The sequence below is a fragment of the Cynocephalus volans genome, chromosome 1, assembly GCF_027409185.1.
Source record: "Cynocephalus volans isolate mCynVol1 chromosome 1, mCynVol1.pri, whole genome shotgun sequence".
Classification (NCBI taxonomy): Eukaryota; Metazoa; Chordata; class Mammalia; order Dermoptera; family Cynocephalidae; genus Cynocephalus; species Cynocephalus volans.
Window position 1 is genome coordinate 291,831,118 of NC_084460.1, and position 18,753 is coordinate 291,849,870.

The following is an 18,753-nucleotide window of genomic DNA, read 5'->3' on the forward strand; positions in this document are numbered from 1 at the left end:
ATTGATGAATACTTAGGTTGGTTCCAACCCTTGGTGATTGTAAATAGAGCTGCAATAAACATGGGAGAGTAGGTATCCCTTCAACATGATGATTTCCATTCCTTTGGGTATATACCCAGCAGTGGGATTGCTAGGTTCTATAGCAGTTCTATCTGTAGTTGATTGAGGAAACTCCATACTGTTTTCCATAATGGCTGTACCAATTTACAGTCCTACCAACAGTGTAGAAGGGCTCCTCTTTCACCTCATCCTCACCAGCATTTGTTATTCTCATTGTTTCTCATAAGAGCCAGTCAAACTGGAGTGAGATGATATCTCAATGTGGTTTGTTAATTCTTCCAATCCAAGAGCATGGACTATCTTTCCATCTTTTTGTGCTTCTTTAATTTCTTTCAGTTGTGATTTGTAGTTCTCATTGTAGAGATCTTTCACTTCCTTGGTTAAATTTATTCCTATGTGTTTGTTTGTTTGTTTGGTGAGTATTGCTAAATGAGCTTGCTTTCTTGATTTCTTTTTCTGCTAGTTTGTTGTTGGAATATAAAAAAAGCTACTGATTTTTGTATGTTGATTTTGTATCCTGCAACTTTACTGAAGTGGTTTATCAACTCTAAGAGTTTTTTGGTAGAGTCTTTAGGTTTTCTATGTATAAGATTATATCATCTGCAGAGACGGTTTGACTTCATCTTTTTCAGTCTAGATGCCCTTTATCTCTTTCTCTTGCCTGATTACTCTGGCTACTATTGTCAATACTATGTTAAATAGGAGTGGTGAAAGTGGGCATCTTTATTCTGTTTCTGTTCTTAGAGGAAAAGCTTTGAGCTTTTCCCCATTCACACTGATATCGGCAGTGTGTTTGTCATATATGGCTTTTATTGTGCTAAAATACTTTCCTTCTATACCTAATTTTCTGAGATCTTTATCATAAAGCGATGTTGAATTTTGTCAAATGCTTTTTCTACATCTATTGAGATAATCATATGGTTTTTGTCCTTAATTTTGTTGATGTGGTGTATCACATTTGTTGATTTGTGTATGTTCATCTGTCCTTGAATCCCTGGGATAAATCCCACTTGATCATGGTGTACAATTTTTTTGATGTGTTTTTGTATTCTGTTTGCTAATATTTTGTTGAGGATTTTTGCACCTATGTTCACCAGAAATATTGGCCTGTAGTTTTCTTTATTTTGTTGTACCTTGGTCTGGTTTTGATATCAGGGTGACACTAGCCTCGTAGAATGAGTTTGGCAGAATTGCCTCTGTTTCAATGTTTTGGAATAGTTTGTAGAGAATTGGTATTAATACCTATTTAAAGGTTTGGTAGAATTCTGCAGGAAAGCCATCCAGTCCTGGGCTTTTCTGTTGGGAGACTACTGATTGCTGCTTTAACTCACCAGCTTGTTATTGGTCTGTTCAGGTTTTCTATTTCTTCTTGATTCAGTCTTGATAGTTTGTAAGTGTCCAGAAATTTACCCATTTCTTCCAGATTTTCAAGTTTGTTGGCATATAGTTGTTTATAATAGTCTCTAGTGATTCTTCATATTTCTGTGATACCAGTTATAGTGTCTCCTTTTACGTTTCTGATTTTTGGGCCTTCTCTCTTTTTTTTAGTTAGCCTAGCTAATGGTTTGTCTATTTTGTTTATCTTTTTTAAAAAAAACCAATTTTTTGTTTCATTGATCTTTTGTATCATTTTTTGGTCTCTATTTCATTTAGTTCTGCTCTAATCATAATTATTGATTTCTGTCTACTAATTTTGGGATTGGATTGTTCTTGCTTTTCTAATTCTTTGAGGTATAATGTTAGGTTGTTTATTTGAAATCTTTCTATTCTTTTGATGTAAGCATTTCTTGCAATAAACTTCCCACTTAGTACTGCTTTTTTGGTATCCCACAAGTTTTAGTATGTGTCTTTATTTTCATTAGTTTCATGAAATTATTTTATTTCTAATTTAATTTCTTCTTGGACCCATAGGTCATTCAGGAACATGTTGTTTAATTTCCATGTATTTGTGTGTTTGTATATTTGTATTGATTTCTAGTTTTCATATGTTGTGGTCTGAAAAGATATTTGAAATGATTTTTATTTAATTTTTCAAAATTTGTTGAGATTTGATTTGTGACCTAACATGTGGTCTATCCTGGAGAATGTTCCATGTGCTGATGAGAAGAATGTATATTCTGTAGTTGTTAGATGAAATGTTCTGTAGATATCTGCCAGGTCCATATGATCTAACGTATAGCTTAAATCCTATGTTTCTCTGTTGATTTGTTGCCTAGATGATCTGTCTAATGTTGAGGAATGGATGCTCAGGTCCCCAGCTATTATCTATTGGGATCTATCTCTTTCATTAGGTCCAATAGTGTTTGTTTTATATGTCTGGGTGCTCCAGTGTTGGGTAAATATATATTTATGATTGCTATGTCTTCTTGCTGGATAGATCCATTTATTATTAATAATGGCTTTCTTTGTCTCTTTTTATGGTTATTGATTTAAAGTCTATATTATCTAATATAAGAATAGCTACTCCTGCTTGTTTTTGGTTTCCACTTGCATGCTGTATCTTTTTACATCCCTTCACTATTAGTTTATGTGTGTCTTTCCAAGAGATGTGAATTTTTTCTCTTGAAGAAAGCATGTACCTGGACCTAGCTTTTTAATCCAATCAGTCAGTCTGTATCTTTTGAGTGGGAATTTAACCCATTTACATTTAAGGTTGTTATTGAAAGGTGTTTATTGTCTTACTCCTGGTATTTTATCAATTTTTGTTTGCATGTTTTAAATATCTTTTTTTTCCTTTGTTCCCCTTTTATTGTTTGTCTTCAGTGTTTGTTGTTTTTTTGAGGTGGTAAGATATAGTTGCTTTCTCTTTCTCATTTGCATTTTTGTTCTACTAGTGGGTTTTTTTCATTCTTGTGTGTTTATGGCAGTGATTAACATTTTTTGACTTCCAGATGAAGGACTCTTTGGGGATTTCTTGTAGGGCTGGTCATGTAGTGATGAACTCCCACAGTTTTTGTATGTCTGGGAAATACACTATTTCTCCTTCATTTCTGAAGGATGGCCTTGCTGGGTATAGAATTCTTGGCTGGCAGTTTTTTTCTTTAAGTACTTTGAATATATCTTCCCATTCTCTTCTGGCCTGTAGGGTTTCTGTTGAAAACATCTGCTGTTAGTCTGATGGTAACTCCTTGATAAGAGTAGAAACTTTCCTCTCGTTGTTATTAAGATTCTCTCTTTGTCTTTGAGCTCTGCCATTTTGACTTTGTAGTGTCTCAGAAGATGACCTTTTTGGATTGAGTCTGTCTGGGTATCTTTGAGCATCCTAGATCTGAAGATCCAGGTCTCTCCCTATGCCTGGGAAGTTTTCTGCTATTATTATATTGAATAGGTTTTCAAAGCCTTTCCCTTTCTCCTCCCCTTCTGGAACACTCATAATTTGAATGTTTGTGTGCTTAAGGTTGTCTGCTAGCTCTGTTAGATTTTTTAATTTTTAAAAATTCTATTTATTTATTTATATTTTTGCCCACCTGGGTTATTTTGAAAAGACCATCTTCAAGATCAGAAATTCTTTCTTCTGCTAGTTCTAGCCTGCTGCTTAAACTAACTCTCAGTTGTATTTTTTATTTCACTGAATGAATCCTTTAGTTACAGAAGTTCTGATACATTCTTTCTTAAGGGTTTAATCTGTTTATTTCTTCCTTCATATCCTGGATACTTTTTCTCATTTTGCTGTGTTGTCTAACTGAATCTTCTTGTATCTCATTGAGTTTTCATAAGATTGTTGCTCTGAATTCCTTTTCAGTCATCTCAAGGGTTCCTGCTTTATGGGGTCTGGTACTTGAGAATCACTGCATTACTTTGGGGTATCATATTTTCTTGGTTTTTCTTGTATATTTAGTATCTCTCTGTTGATGTCTGGTCATCTGGTAGAGCAGTTGCTTCTTCTATTACTCTGGAGTGGGCTTTGAGGAGAGAGAATTCCTCCTCTAGATATATTTTATATTGATAATTGAGTAGGTTTTTTTTAGTATTGTTTCCAGGTAGATGCAGTAATGTAATCTCCATGTGGGTACTTTGGCCATATTCAGTGTTGGAGTTGCATGTTTGTGCATCAATAGCCTAGGCACTAGGCTGCTTAGTGATTCCTTACTGAGGTTAGTGATAGTGTGTTAGTTCATTGAGGACACAGGCAAGCTCTCAAGTTATTGGGAGAAGCACCTGAGTGTCCTGTCACTCTTTGACTAGGGTGGGTGACCCTGGGCAGGTTTGTTGGCACCCCAGTTAATGTCCTGTGACCCTGATGCATACACTGCAGTATACTGGAGATCTTCAGTTTGAATGGGTGACCCTGGGTTGGATTTCTCTTTTCTCTTTCCTACAGGCAGAGGCTTCTCCCGGGTCCTTGTTTCCCCGGGGTGTGTGGGTTGGTGGTAATTGGGACTTTTCTTCCTTACTCTATTTGAGTATCCTGCACTCTTGAGGTGTTCCATGTGTTTCTCTCCCTGGATCAATGCAGTCATGTGGGCTGCACACGTACCTCCAGCCCTCAGGTGTACTACCACATGTGGTAGCATAATTCTCCATGTGAGTTGAGCCAGTGGGTTGTGGGTCTGTGCTCACTCATCTCTTTTCTCAGGCTCCACTGGTGACTTTCCTTGTGTCAGTGCAGTTGAGTGGTCTGTGGGCCACCTGCACAGTGGTGTCGGGCTGCTGCTGTGATGGGAAGCCACTCTTGTGGTGGCAGTAGCTGTAGCAGACTACCAGTGTGGCAGTTGCCCTTGGCTCCTGAGGTCCCCTGGCATACTCCTGCTGTCAGTCAGGCAGGGATTGCCCATGGCTCGCCTGTGAAGTTCTTGAGGTAATGTAAAATTAGACAACCTCTTTGGAAGACAGTTTGGTAATTTCTTATAAAGTTAAATACACAATTCCCATACAACTCAATAATTCTACTTCTAGGTATTTACTCAAGAGAAATAAGAACATATTACCACACAAAGACTTATATACATATGTTCATAGCATCATTGTAACAGTCAAGTAAAGGGAAGACTCAAATGTCAATCAGCAGGTGGATGGATAAACAAATTGTTATCTATTTGTCCAATGAAATACTACTAGGTAATAAAAAGGAACAAGCAGTATATGCAACGGCATTGTTAATTCTTGTGAATAGATCCATAGACACAAAAGAGTACACATTGACTGTATGATCCCACTTGTACATCACAGAATATGTAGATAAGCTAGAATGGCCTAAAGCACATCAATGATTACCTGGACACAGAGTCGGAGAGGGTGGATACTGACCACAAATAGGCATGAGGAAATTTTTTGAATGACCATAATCTATATCTTGATTGTGTTCGTTAAAATGAGTTCATACTTTTGTCAAACTCATCAAACTGTACTCTTAAAATGGGTGCATCTTATTGTATATAAATAGTACCTCATTAAAGCAGATTTTTTTTAATGATGGGCATAAATTGATAAAGAGGCTCTTGAAAAAAAATGATCAGGTAATGTGGAGGAAGGCAGGGTTCTTCTGAGAAAGGCAGCCAGTGAGGAATTGCCATGATAAGATGGCTGAGAGACTTTTAAAGATAGGACTGAGTAATACTACCTTTTGGGTCATTTAAATGTCAAACTCACATCCACATATCTTCATTAAATTCAGTTGCACCTACAGGTACCTGTGTAAAGAGCTGATTTTCATCTGGTAAAGCTGCCACCTGAGATTTTTATAGCCCATGCCAGTTGTGACGGGTGGTGGTTTGTTCCTATTCCTCAGTGTACATCTCTATATCATTATTTTTTTCATATAACTCCAACTTGTGTGAAAGCTTTTTGTAGGAAAAGGATGAATTCCATAACTGGGTCAAAATGGAGCAGAGAAAAGTTGTAGAAAGTGAGACATGAAGTCTTGCACATCTGACATTTGTCAGGTTCTCAGAGTCGTAGGAACCATGAGCTCATGAGAGCTTGGAAATCAACAGAAGTTTTGGAGAGGGCATTGGCTGTCCCCTAATCAGGAGCTAGGAGACTGTAGTCAATTTTATTTAAAGCTCAAAGGACAGCTGGCATATATACTACATCTTCAAAGATCCCATGAGCTACGAAATCACTCTTTTCTCCTAATAATGGGTCCTGTGCCTTGTGCAAACACCTGTGGTTGAATCTATAGCATGTCAGTAGCAGTCTTTGGACTGGGCAGTGAACTTAATGTCTCGTTAATCTTTACATCCCGAGAACATTACATAGGACTTGGCACTGAGGAGTTATTCAATAAATGCTTTTTGAAATAACATTTTGGTTCTTCATACAACCAAGACTTTCCATTGTTCATCAAGCCTTGGCCCTGTTTAACTATCATCAGGACCCAGATCAGGGTTTATTTGCATGCTTCCTCCTCCTGGCTTCCTCATTTCTTTATTTTTTCACTTACAGATGCTTCCGTGGTTTCGCTTCCTGTTTTGGATGCTGAGCTCTCTGAGCACGAGATTTGGAGACACGGAGCCCTTCCACTTCAGCTTTCATAATGTTTCCTGGGTGATGTGGCAAACGCTGGCAATGCATAATTACTGTATGGGCACTTGGCAACTTATCCACTAGAGCGTCATCGAGAGCCACCATCCTGATGAATGGATCTAGCATGTAAGGAGGGAAAGAACACAAATGGAATGGGTTAGAAGTGCCTCGTGAGAGTCTTGGCCCTCCTATCTGCTGTCAGACTTTGGGCAGTTTCCTGGTCCCCCTTCTCCCCCATCTTCTGATGGACTTTGCTGCCCTGTCTTCTGAGTAGGTCAGTGGCCACCAGAGACCCCAGGGACTTCTTCAGTGTCTCAGGATTGAGTGAATACTGGCTTTTTGAACATCACCAAAGGAGAAGGCTAAGACCTATATCAGGCTAAATTTGATTCAGAAAAACACACGTGGCATTTTCTACCTGAGTATTGAGGAACAAATCACACCTTTCACATGTGAGTCCATGAGAATTGTGGTCTCACTCTCATCTGGAGAACTTTCTTTTCAGTTTCTCCATGAGACTTCTTGGCTACATGATCCTGTAGGTGATGTCCGCTTCCTGACCTCTTTATGGGTGTGATCTGGGTCCATGGTCTACCTTAGTGGGGGACTTCTCCCAGCACCTGAACCAATTCTGTCATCCTGGACTTTAACATGGAAAGACTGGGCAATACCTACCTGTCCCATCTGTCACCCCACTTTCTTCCTAGCACCTCCAATGTGTGTGCCCTCCAGCACTGCCTTCTCCCAGCACAAGGTTTGTGAGATGGGGTGGCAGAATTCTAAGTGTCTCCCTCCAGTGTCACTTGTATGCAGGTTTGTACCCAGTTGTATTTTAATTAAAAACCCGGCTCTCTAAAACTAATGGTCCAAAAAGCCTCACCTTCCCTCTAGCTTCAGTTTCCTTAAAAGACAAACTCAGTCAGAGAAGGAAGATTTTGCCTATGCATCAGACTGGAAACCTCCACACACATAATCTCAGAAGGACAGTAGAGGAGACTCCATGTTCGTCCAGCTTATGGTTTTTGTTGGTGACGATTGGTTTGTTATTATTTTTAAATGAGTCACATATAAATGGAAAATGACTCCCAAGTTGTCACAGGAACTGTGCCAAGTATTTCAGACATTTATGAATATCATTAGATAATGATCATATTTACTGTCAATAGCATTCATTAATCTCATGTGCAAGGAGAGGAGCCCTTCAGAATATAATCGCTGCAGTGTGAAGCATCTCTCTTCCAAATGTGAAGGAATCCCATGTAATCTGCTCCTACGGATTGGTGGCTAGACAGCAGCTCCGTCTCCTTTGTCCTTTTTTGACACCATCCTCGGTAGCTCACCCCCACCCCCAATTCATAACCCCTCTGCCTTCCCTCTAAGCAATGAAGAGGCTCATTCAGTTCTGCTCAACTAACTTTGTGGAGCTCCTCCACAAGCACATGTGGCATATGTGTGCCAGATACTGTACCTGTGCTAGAAGGACAGATGTTCCCTCACCTTTCTGAACCACACATGTACATCTTTCTCCTACTGTGCACGTCACCCAGAGCTGACACTGTTTGCTTGAGAATGCATTGCCTCTCTCCCCCGTCCCCCGCTCCCTCCATTTCAGTAAGCAGATCTAGGGTATTGGGAGGTGCAAAATAGGAAGACAGAGTGACTGAAGGATTTCACTTTGGAAATGGAGGGCACTACTAGCTGTTGAAAAGAATAGAACAGGGGGAGGCCAAATGAATAATAATAATCATAGCAAAATCACATACAAAACTTACCACGTGCCAGGCATGGCTCTGATACTTTACAGGGATCATCTAATCTTTGTCCCCATTTTATAGATAAGGAAAACAGATTGAGTAGTTTACCCAGGAACACATAGCTAGGGACGGGAGAGTAGAGACAGGAACGCAGGCAGGCTGGCTCCTCAGTCCGACAGCCATGAAACTACAAAGTTGAGGAATTATCAGACCATATCTGGGGAAAGTTTTCATTGACAGCTGAGTTTGAGAGAGAGGAGATGAAACCCAAGCAAAAGATCCTGAGAGTGACAAAAATGCCAACAGAGGGCTTTAAGAAAACACTGCTATTTCTCTGCCCCCTTCGCCATTCCCAACACACACAGCCTTAGGTATTTTCTAAACAGGTCACTATAAAGATTTAAATCACTTCTCATGATTCTGTGTTCTGCTGGGCTACTTTTCCATTAAATGTAACACCCTATTGAGACCAGTACTTGTTGGGAGTTAGGGGGGCAAGTATTATGGGATTAGCACTGTTTTGACAGGGGTGGCCAGATTGCAGAGAAAGTGACAGAGTGGGGAGCTGGGTGTCCAGGGATGGGGGAAGCTTGTATGTAAACTGAGGGAGAGCCTGGTGTTTGGGGAATTCACCTGCAACAGATGATGACAGAATTTATTTTCCATCTCTTCTAGATTTAGCTCAGAGACTCAATGTCCCAACAAAACCCCATCATATGGTACTCACATAGGACAAGAGCTTGAAGATGTCACCAAGGGCACCTTCCCTGTCTTAGTGCCTCTTTTCTCTGCACTGACCCTTGATTTATACAATAGCAAGATTCCCACCACTAGCTTTCTCCTCATGTTTTAGAAGCAAGGCTCATTTTCCAGGCAATAAACCAGAGGACAGCATTGACTTTGAGGGGAAAAATACAACGTTTTTAAATTAAAAGAGCATTTGGTTTTAATTGAAGAATATTCAGATCAGAAACCATGGGTTAAAAATAAACACTGAGGAATCCAAGAGAGCAGTGGCTCTCGATGTGGGGGTCTATTCGGTTTTCCAAGCGTCAACAGACTGGTCATTCCTAGGATCCATGTTTCTTCTCCGGCTGTGTTTACACGTTGGTTTCTGGCAAGTACAAAGTGTTTGCTTATGACCTTGAATAAAATGCAGACATCACCTCACTGGGTCTCATCAAAAGAGGAACTTGTCCTCCCATTCATCTTTGTCAGACCAGCAGGAGCAGCCAGGCCAGGTCCTCCAGGGTCACCATTTTCCCCGCAGTGGAGGCAAAGATCTCATCCTTCATTCTGCTAACAAGGCTTGGGCGTGCTTTAACCCCATGAGCTGGTAATGCTCCATTCAACCCCAGAGTCTTCCTTTGGATTATTTCTCACCGGGATCAGAGAATCACAGGGCCTCACAGATACGTGTGGAACTGGTGCTCAAGGGGGCTCAGAGGTGCTCGAGCGATACAGCCCTGGGCTCCTTTTTTAATTCCATTATTCAGCGTGGGGCCCCCTCTTCTCTATTTAAAAGTGAGGTTCCTGCCCAAGATTCAGGCTTACAGGCTCTGATCTCTCTCTGAGGCCCTGTCTCAGACATTCTCTCCTTCCCCTGTAGGAGGGTGTACAGGATGCTAGGAAGCTCCAGTGGGGTTACTGCCAGGCTTCAAGTCGGAGGGAAACTGTTTATACTATGAGCAAAACCAACAGAGCCTCGCTTCGCCCTGCACTGAAAAGTCCCCAGGGTACTGAGCAGGCTCTAACAGACCGTTTTGGAAGCTGCTAGAAGAAGGAGTCTGTTCAATGTCATTTACGATTCAGTAAACCATAGTATTTCCCTGGTCTAGCCGGCTTCCTAACGGACCAGAGAAGCTCTGCAAAGCTTTTCTAGTGCTCAGCAAATAGGGTCAGCTCACGCAAGGGCTGACTGTTCCCCAGGCCAGCATCTGAGCCCAAGCACGTGGCCACCGCAGCCATAAGTGACATGCGCGCATCTGGCAGTCACACTCGGTCCCAATTCTGTGGGGACAAACAGGTAAGGATGTGTAGACATGGGCTGGAGAAACTGCTGGGCCTGGAGTACATGTAGCAGACTCAGTTCAGGCCAGCTGGTTTCCCGGTGCTCGCAGAGAACAAGCACAGGTGATAGAAATGTGTCGTGCTAAAATAACAGCTACAGAAAACACAAGTAATGACTATTTGCAACCACGTTAATTTTCAGATAATTTTTAAAAATTTTGTTCATATGTTGTAAAAGTAACACATACTGATCATAACACTTTAATCAGAGTTGTCTAAACCCAGAGTTGTCTAAAGCAGTCCTTCTCAAAACTTAATGTGCATTCAAAACACCCGAGAATCATCTTATTACAGCGATTTCGGTCAGGAAGTTTGGTGGAGGCCTGAGATTCTGCATTTTTAACCAGCTCCCAGGTGAGGTAGATGAGCATCCTTCCAGGTCAACACCAAAAATGTAGCTTTCTTTTTTTTTTTTTACTATACAAACAGAATGCATAGGCAAAATACCATGATTCATTCACTTTGCCTCTTATTGATGGAGAGTCAGGATGTTTCTAAGTTTGGAGCCACCTTTAAGACCTGATTATTCATATCCTCTCTTTGTTCCTGAGCCAGGAGACATGGATGAATAGCCAGCTCACCTGGGCCTGGCACCAAGCTCTCCATGCGAGGAAAGGTAGTGCACTGTCTCAGAATGAATCACCGAACCAAACTGCACAGCACACAGGGGCATAACTTCTGAGGTTCTCCAGCCAGCGTGCTTTTCCTGCAGGAGATCTTGCAGGTCAACCAGGAGACGCATGACATCCTGAGATGAACAGAGTTCGTCTTCCACTGTAGTCAATTTTACTGAAATATTGTGGAGGAAAACCAGTTCCTTATTTTTATATTAAAACACACATGTGTGATTTAAAAAAAAAAGAAAATACAAAATTCACAGTAATATTTTCTGTGTATCTTTTCTCATCTGGCATTTTTTTTTTTTTTTTTTTTTTTTTTTTTTTTGGTGGTTGTCCAGGGATTAAGCAATTTTTAAGATTAAATCCTAAGAGCTCAAAAATATTTTCTTACCGTGGCCAGTTGCTTTAGACTCTATAGGATACATTTGGGATACAGCTCCCACCTCTCTGTGCTTAGGAGCAATTTAATGGATAGCGTTGAGGATCAAGCTTTAACCTAGTTCCACACCCTCATTGACAGGTGAGAAAACTGAAGCTCAGGGTGGGTGACTAACCCACGATAGCCAATTAATTAAAGCAAGTTAGCAGGTGGTCTAAGTTGTTAAGCTGAAAAAGCAATGAAACCTTGCAAATCCGGGAACAGTTTATAAATCACTGTTTTAGCCCAGTGGTTGTCAACCTTTTCCAAATATTAAAATCAGTGGAGAATATGTTAAAATCCCCAATGTTCAAGCCCAATCAAAATTAAGTAAGTTAGAAGTTCTTGGGGTAGGATCCAGATAGCAGTCTTTTTTGAAATTCTCAAGGTAATTCCAGTGTTGAGATTAGGGTTACCAATCTAGCAAATAAAAGTATAGGAGGCCCAGTAAATTTGAATTTCAGGTAACAACTAATACAATTTTTAGTATAAGCATGCCCCAGATATTACACATGATGTACATATACTAAACAAGTTATTCACTGTTTACCTAAATTCAAATTTTCCTGGGCATCATAAATTTTATCTGACCTCCCTACTGCAGCCAAGTTCAGGAGCAGGATGTTAAGGAAAGTCTTTAAGTGCAAAGGCTCCCAGGCAGCACTTCAAGGTGCTCCTGTAAGGTCAAGCTCTGCTCATTGATGGATAACTCTCAATTCAAAATTTGTCCAGTCTGAGACAGGATTCAGGAGTCAGGTAGGTTGGCATCTTTTAGATCAACTGGGTCCAGGGCCTGACACTTGTGACTTTCTCCAAAGAGAGAAACAAGATGTTATCTACTGGAAGGTGGGTGAAGCAGGTGGTAGTTATCAGTGATTCAGGATTCTCTGCTGTATGGAGCTTACAGTTTGCAGAAGCATCTTTTCAACTGGGTCTGCAGATGTATAACAGAGTAAATAGTTGAGCCCCCAACCAGACCTTGACAAAGGCTTAAATGCTACCAGAAGGAGGAAGTCCCTCCTTTTTTTTTTTTTTTTTTGGCCAGGTTTTACATCATTTTTTTTTTAAACTTTTATTTTGTCGATATACATTGTGGTTGATTATTGTTGCCCCTTACCAAAACCTCCCTCCCTCCTCCCTCTCCTCCCTCCCACCCAACAATGTCCTTTCTGTTTGCTCGTCATATCAACTTCAAGTAATTGTGGTTGTTATATCTTCTTCCCCCCTCCCGTTTTTTTTTTTTTTGTGTGTGTGTGTGTGTGTGTGTGTGTGTGTGAATTTATATATTAATTTTTAGCTCCCACCAATAAGTGAGAACATGTGGTATTTCTCTTTCTGTGCCTGACTCGTTTCACTTAATATAATTCTCTCAAGGTCCATCCATGTTGTTGCAAATGGCAGTATTTCATTGTTTTTATAGCTGAGTAGTATTCCATTGTGTAGATGTACCACATTTTCCGTATCTCATAAGCATCAATTTCCTGCCACAAGCAGCTCAGCATCTTCTGAACATGATATGTAGGCATGAATTTCTTATATACTGTACCCTGCTTCCCACCAACTTCCTGTCTCCCAGACCTGTGAATAGAGTGCTGAGAAACCTCTTGTCTAAAGAGGTTTTTGCTAAAATCTCTCAGAACTAAAAATGCAACCAAATCAGAAAGAAACAAAATACCCACATCCCACTCAGCATAGCGAACACTGAAATGATGAAAAGGGAAACACCAGCCCTAGGCCCCAGTTGTTTTTATCCTGGGACAGGGAAGCCTGGGGGCCAAGTGAAATGCTGACAAGTGGCTGCCACTGGAAACTCCTGGGTAGCTGGTAGCTTGATTTCAGCCACACCCAGGCAAGAATTCTCTGAAGGATTCATTCCACAGGCCTGACTTCTCAGAGCTCAAGAATTGCTAGACTCATCCATGATTTGCAAATAATGAGCTTATTACCAGGAAGGATTGCTGTGATCTGCCCCATTTGTAAAAATGTTAATATCCTAGGAATCCAGGCCAACAGTTCCATAAACAGGGGGTCCTTCCCAGCACATATTTTCCTGTGTGGTTACTGTTTCCCTCCAGTTTCAAACCCATAAATGGAACCTATGGAAAACCAAGGTAGGCTCAGCACTGCACCATTCCACCAAGACCATATCCAAGACAAGCAGTGTGTGGGCAGCGAGAGAGAGAAATGGTAGCAGGGACTTTTGCAAGAGCACGTGTGAAGGAAATGGGGAGGAGACTGGCTTTCTCCTACCTGGTGTTCCAAGCATCCATCCCAGGGAGCAAGCTGGCGGTGTCAGAGATTTGGGCCTGCCAGCAGATACATGCACAGCCAATTAACCCTTGCTTGCCTCCCTCCTGGCATTTCAGAGGCCTCTGCCAGGATGCCCCTCTGGTCTTACTCCAAACATGATGGGCATGTAATCACAGCCCAGAAATCTCTTGAAGGCATTTGCTGCCTCTGAGGTTAAGACTGTGAAATCCTGTTTCTTCACTGAGGTCCTCTCTCAACCTGGGAAGCTGAAAAATCCTTCCTGGGGCAAAGAGCCCTTTCATCAAGCTGCCTGAACTCACTGGCAGCTCTCAGTGGTCACAGTGACTCACGCTGCAGCTGTCCACCCACCAGGCCTCCGTGGGTGAGGACACCATCTGGTTACCAGGAGCAGTGCTCATGGCATGATCAAGTCATGAAGGCTCCAACCTTATGAATGAGATTAGTGCCTGCTATGTTTTAAATGTTTGTGCCCTCTCCCTCAAGAGAGGAGCCTTCTGACTTTGAACTGACCTTGACAAGCCCCTGCTTACACAGCCAGCTTAGCCTGGGGCACACAAGAAAAGGTGCCAGGATCTCCTGCATTCTGCCCAACCCCTACCTCCAGACCCAGAGCCTTCAATGTACCTGCTCCCCAACTGCAGTTCCATGAAGACAATCAGTCTGAATCAATTTACCCTAAACTGTTAGAACGTGGCTCAAAGCTCAGCTCAAAGCAGGCCCAGAACAGATTTTTGTTCAATAACAATCTCTAGTGAGGAAGGTCCCAGAGCTTGTTATTTTCACAAGCACATAAGTAATTCCCATCATCAGGGGAACTTGAGAAACTAATTTGATGCGAATATATTTATTTGGAATAATGGAAATAAAAAATGCAACCAAGTAAGGGAGCATGTGGGGGCTGCAAAGAGTTCACTGCCACTAGCTTGTCAGTCACGGATGGGGAGGGAAGGGGCATGGGAGGGAATGTAAAGGATCGTCATCAGCAGATGCCAGATGAGTACAAGGCCGAGAGATGCAGCCTGCTCCCAGAAGACCCACACAATCGAGTTGAGTAAGCACTTAAACAACATGCAAGGGGACAGAGGAAAAGCCATTTGTGCCCTGGGAGCAATGTATCTGGGAATATGTCTTCCTCGGAAGAAAATAGCTGGGAACTGGTCCTGTCTGTGATAAGTGGCATTGCCTTCAAGGGCAGTATCATGAGGAATGGCACAGAGATCACCTGTCCTTATGGAGGGGATCCAAATATCTGTAGGCTTTCAAGAAAGGTTAACTCTGCTGAACTCTGAAAATAAGGCTTTGAAAAGCATCCAACCACTTGTACAGGAGCCATCAACCCCCATTTCTCAGGTTTACTCATCTCATCCAAACTAGCCAATTCCACATTTAAAGCTGTTTTGATCACAGTTCTTATCCTATTATGTAATTATTTCTCATCCCTAGCATTGGAGACTACTTGAGAAGTAATGTAAATCCATTTGTAGCACACCTTGAAACTCGCATGAAGAACATAAGTCACGTCCCCAGCTGCCTGGCGTGAGAATGGAAGCCTTTCTGCGTGGGTATGAGCCTATGCCAAGGCTTTCTGCGCTTAATCCCTGCCTTCACAGCCGCAGCCCTCGGTCTCTGGAACCTGAGCTGCACTGACATGTTTGTGTGGTGAACAAGCAGAGTTAAGTAATCTCTCCTGAAGCCCGTCTTGATCTCTCTACATCCCACCTCTGTCTTCTGTGCACACAGCTGACCTTTGGGCGGCCCATGGAGACCAGGGCTCTTTAGGAATGATAAAGACTTACTATTTATTGAGCAGGAATACTGCACCAAGAAACGTGCTGTTAGTCCATCCAGCTGCGTGAACCCATTTTCTGTTTCTTAATAGCATTGTTAGCCCATTGACCTTGGGATAGTCATCTTCCACTCTTCCTGGGCCTCCACTGGCGCTTCTGTAAAGTGAGAATTCAACAGAGTAACCTCCAAACACTCCTCAGCTCTCAACCACAGGAAGCCTGAGTCGGTAGGCGAAGTCTTGGCCGTCTCTCTGAGCATGCTTTCCTTACACACATCCCACACACCAAGCACACAGGCAATTCTTGTTCCTTGTCTTCTGAACAAAGGCTCAGAAGGGGCTTCTCTGCCCCCACTGCTGTTACAAGACGCAGACACGGATCCCTGATGAGGCTCGTGATATCCAGGACTGTAGGTAATTCCTGCCCCGTCTGCAGTCATGGTGCACCTCTCCTCCTCTCACCAAGCAATCTTGAAAAGCTGGGAGGGAATGACTTACTGGTGCGGAGTAGGCATTTAATCAGTATTTGCTAACTGGATGAATTAATAAAGTTCTAAACAGATGGGGGACTGGATGAAAAAAATGGTGATTATGAGCAGGAGCTGTGGTTCTGTGTCGTTAAAGTGCTCCCGTGTCTTAAACAATGTGGGACCTTGGAAAACTGTTTAGACTCTCTAAGATTTAGTTTCCCCACCTTTAAAATGGCAGTAATAAAAGCTCCTATATCATAGGGTTATGATGAGGATTAAGGAGTTAATCTGCACAAATTTCTCAGCACTTTGGCCACAATAGATTATAATAAGTAAATAAATGTTAACAACTTTTATTAGAACACTGAGTGCAAGTCCTCTTATTACAAAAAAAGAAAAAACTCTTGAATCACCCTAAATCATGGAAAAGCAAGATGTTTACACATTTCAATGTGTTAGAATTTGTAGCACACTACGGGCTCCATACCCTGAGACCACTCATGAAACACTAGTGGATCCTGAGGAGACATTTGAGAACACTGTCTGTAGCACACACAGTAGGTGTGAAGATTTGTCACACGAATGCATACAATGAATTGAATGAATGAGCAAATGAACAAATGAATAAATGGATGGACAGAAGGGAAAATGGAAAAGATAGAAGGGGATGACACATTGTGTAGTTCAGTGGTTGATTTTGACCCCCAGGGGATATTTGGCAGCTCTGAAGACACTGGGTTGTCATACCTGGGAGGTGCCACCAGCATCTAGTGGGTAGAAGCCAGAGATGCTACTAAACATCCTACAAAGCACAGAACAACCTCCAACAACAAAGAACTTTCTAGTCCAAAATGGCAATAGTGCCAAACTTGAGAAATTCTGGTCTAGTTCATTGGTTTTAAGTCTCTGCTTCTCCTTAGAATTAGTTCATTGGTTTTCAACCTTCTGCTTCTGTCTGACTGTCGGTCTCTCTTAACACACTCTGTGTGTTGAGTGGGTCTGCCTAAAATTCCTTGATCTAAGGACCACTTTGTATGCTTATTATACTCTTCATGTCAAGGGATTTACAAACATCTCACTATAAGAAAGATCATGCTATAATGAGTTAAACTGAAATGCTCCATGGGAGTCACAATTCTGAAAGACTGCAAGAATTCCTTGGCTCCCTTATAAGGGAACCACAATATCTGAATTTCAAATTGTTAAGGGCCTTTTGTGTTGGAAAAGCAGGAAATCACCTTATTAAAAGATAATTTGACCATGAAGTATTCTCCACATAGACGAGATTAATAATAAAAGGATTTCAATTTTGTGAACATTCTCTTCAGCAATTTGGAGACTTTCGAATAAGGCTGCAGGAAAATGACAGCAGTTGGTTGTCTGTTGGTCTCTACTGCCACACAGCAGTCTGGGAATGTGTCTGTGGGTTAAGTTTTAATCTGCATATTAGAACATTGTAAATGACTAGCGTGGAAATGCATCCAAGCAAAATCTACATTGCAAAATCGTGGAGATGCTGTTTCAACCCAGAAACTGAGGTTTATAAGGCACTAACCATATTTCATTTCTGCCTGAATCCTGCAGCATGATCTTCCTCCCCATCAACCCGTGACCTTTGCTTTCTTCCTGTCCTGGCACAAAACTCTGCTCCCACCTGATAGTCTTCTGGCCCCTGCCCACCTCTCCATCCTTAATCTACCAACTATCTCTCTTGCACTTTTTCCTAGAGGTCTTACTGTTTTTTAAGTTTTATTGATGTTTTGAAATTTGTATACTATAAAATGCACAAATCTTGAATCTATAATGTGGTGGCATTTGACAGATGGATTTTTCTCTTGTTACTGTCATTCAAATACAAATATAGACCAGTTGCATACCCCAGACATTTCCCTGAAAACCCCCCACCCTCTGTAGCCAGAGTCAACTGCGGCTTGGATTTCTATCACCGTGAATTGGTTTTGCCTGATCTGGAATCTCACAAAAATGGTAGCATGCATTAGGTCCTCTTACTGTGTCTGGCTTTTTTTTTTTTTTTTTTTTTGGCTCAGCATTTATGCCTACAAGATTCAGACATGTGGCTACAAACTGCAGTAGTCCTTTCCCTTTCTATTTTTCAGTGATATTCTATTGTTTGGGGTACTATTATGAATACAGTTGCTATAAATATTCTTGTACAATCATTTTTTAAAAAAAGCACATGCTTTGCTGCTCTCGGGCATTTACCCTCTGAGCCTTTACACACCTTGCTTTCCCTTCTGGGTAATTAACATACTGACTTAGATGTCACATGTTAAGGAAACTTCTACAGAATCTTCCAGGTCCTCGCTGCTAGGAGCTCCCATAATATCCTGTTACTGGAACGTGATGTAATACATGTTTCTAACATTTTTCTCAATTCTAGCATCTGACATGCATAGAGCAAGTATATGTCTGTGTGGTCTATGGCTAAGAATTACAGCAATTTGCTTAGTGCCTAGCACTGGCCTCTTACATGCCAAGAGCTCCATTAACATCTGTCGGACAGATGGACAGACTGAAGGAGGAAGAGATGAAGAGCCCTGGGGATGCATTAGCTAGTCCAATGGTCCTCAGACTGTTCTCTTGGGACTCTTATGGCCCCTCACATCCTCTCAGACACCACTGGGGTGGGGGGGAAGGCAGGTAGGGCCAAAAGCACTGGGACCAGGGACTCTTAATCAGGTTTGATCAGAGCATTTTGTTAATTTTAGTATGTTTTGTATACCACACTTCCGTGTAATATTTTATTGGAATACAATATGCTTTTGTTAAAAAAAATAACTGAAAATCACTTATCTAGTTAGTCCTAAGCTCTCAAACT